Source organism: Octopus bimaculoides, chromosome 6, assembly GCF_001194135.2.
Source record: "Octopus bimaculoides isolate UCB-OBI-ISO-001 chromosome 6, ASM119413v2, whole genome shotgun sequence".
Classification (NCBI taxonomy): Eukaryota; Metazoa; Mollusca; class Cephalopoda; order Octopoda; family Octopodidae; genus Octopus; species Octopus bimaculoides.
The window spans coordinates 52,371,478-52,373,852 of record NC_068986.1 but is presented as its reverse complement, the minus strand read 5'-3'; the positions used below and the strand labels follow the sequence as shown (position 1 = coordinate 52,373,852).

At 34.0% G+C, this 2,375-nt stretch overlaps 1 long non-coding RNA gene across 4 annotated transcripts in view; it reads right to left on the bottom strand.

Moving 5' to 3' along the window:
- Positions 1-2,375, bottom strand: part of LOC106883911 (uncharacterized) — a 58,089-nt gene that overhangs the window by 33,122 nt on the left and 22,592 nt on the right. For 3 of the 4 annotated variants that reach the window (XR_008264415.1, XR_008264416.1, XR_008264414.1), the window contains exon 3: positions 1,947-2,007. This is a non-coding gene — a long non-coding RNA (uncharacterized LOC106883911). Of the gene's footprint in view, positions 1-626; positions 2,008-2,375 lie in introns of those variants that run through there. The other variant, XR_001411175.2, reaches the window with a different exon arrangement.

Sequence of the window (2,375 nt, the reverse complement as noted above, 5' to 3'; positions counted from 1 at the left end):
GTTGTGAGGGTTTATTGAGCGAAAACACCTAAATCTCCACGAGTCTCCGGCGGGGCGTGGTGGTGAACCCTGCTGTACTCTTTCACCACAACTTTTTCTCACTCTTTCTCCCTGTTTCTGTTGTACCTGTATTTTAAAGAACCAACCTTGTCACACTCTGTGTCACGCTAAATCTCCCCGAGAACTACGTTAACGGTACACGTGTGTTTGGAGTGCTCAGACAAGCGCACGTTAATCTCACGAGCAGGCTGTTCCGTTGATCTGATCAACTGGAACCCTTGTCATCGTAACCGACGGAGTTTGCACGATATAATGTGTATGGAGTTTGCAAAATTTTGGCCATATATGTATATACTTTAATATTCATTCCGGTTAAGATGTGTACCATCAATACATCCGTTTTGCTGCTATTTTAGATTCATAATTTCAAAACGTTTTGCACTTTATGCGTATATTCATTATCCTTTACTTCTTGCTTGCGTATTGCGGTTTCCAGTTCGGGACGAAATCGGTTCGGTACCGATGAGAATGGTGCCCCAATAGTTTAACCTGCTTGTAAAGTCAGATCACTGACTATTATGATCAATAGAAACAATTAACTTATCAGAGAAGTAAAAATACATATATTACTCATAGGTTTGTCAGTAGGTATTTTCATCGTTTTATTTTCAATTTGATTAGTTCTTTTTTTGCATTGGAATTATTGGATATATTTTCGGTGCCCAGAAAGTAACATGCTCTCATATTAAACACCCGCAGTGTTTTCTTATACTCCGTTGTTCTCGCTTATCATTATTATTATAATCTTAAATCATCAAGATGTCTTGATTCACTCTTGGTAGTAGTTCTTGAGTTATAATACATCATTTAATACTTTTTGTATATATTTCTTTCCCACACAGTTTTTTTATAATGCATTTTATGTAAACCACCCCTGTTTTTATAGTTTGTCCTTGTAATTTTTCCTCTTCCTGCTATCCTCTCTTGCCGTCACTCTCACAGCAAATAACAGAAACCAATTATTTTGTGATTGACTATTTGTAAGCTAATGTACCCATTCAATAGATCATTAGAGTTACCGGCTTTAAACTTGAAAAAATGTGGGAGAAGATTATAGCAATCACATTCATGCTTTTTACAAGAGCATTGAAGATAAATGACAAAACAGAAACGGAAAATAAAGCAAGGAGAAAAATACTACTCAGATTTTCTCATAAATATCAGTGACAAAATAACATTTTTATGTAGTTGACAGCTCAAGTAGGATTTAGATTCTCGGCTACATATGAAAAATACATGTTGATGTCAAGAGGACATGATTTGTGACAGCACTAGTTTACCTACAATAATTTCATCATTTGTTCGAAATGAATAGTCTTTCTCGTAAACCAAGTTACTTTAACTATGGATATCAATCACGAGCAATGAGAACGTAAAAGTTCTCAACTCGTTGCACACATTTACACATGAATGTCAGAGCTTGTTTTAAATATTTACGTGCTATCAAGAGTGGTGATAAATATGTATAGTGTCTATAACAAACGAGAGACAAAAATAATTGTCTCAATTTAGTTTTTTACATTGCCTTACAGAATAATTACAAACTAATTTATGTAACATTATGGTATATCGAAAGTATTCATTTGTAACTGAGCTATCATAATGTTTCCTGTTGTTCTCCCTTGTTAGCTTTGAAGTAGCGTATTTTATTGAGCAGTAATTTCATGCAACATATACTTGTGAGTAGCATTGCCTTCCTTTTTATTATTAGTTATTGATGGCAGCAGGCAGCCAATGATCGGGAGAAATAAACAAAAAACGCAAATGGTGGTGGCAAAAAGGCAAATGATGATAACGTGATTCCTGGTTTCAACCATTTCTACGCTTATGCTATTTTCGGCGAAACAGCATTCAAGGCTGTCCAGTAATTCTGCAAAAATGCTTACCGATACAAGCTATTAGTGATACATATTCTGGCACGGTTGGCTGCACTTCCTTTAATTACAACTGAAAAAGTAAAAAGAAATCTAATTAAAATATTCATGCATTTAAAGTGTATATATTATTAAAACGCGTTTTCTTATTTGTCTATTTGTACATAAAACAGGCTAGACCCAACGACGGGTCGATTATGTTGTCAAAAGAACTGTTAGAAATAGTAGCCTTTTCACATTCGCATCATACTTTCTTAACAAAGAACACACGAAGCTAAAGAGACAGTATTTATGAAAATCAGATGTAATAGACATGCTCGGAATGTCTGTAATGACGGTTTTCTTTTATTGTTTTTTTAAGTCAGAGCTTATCTATCTATACATACATACATACATATATATATATATATATATATATATATATATATATATATATATATA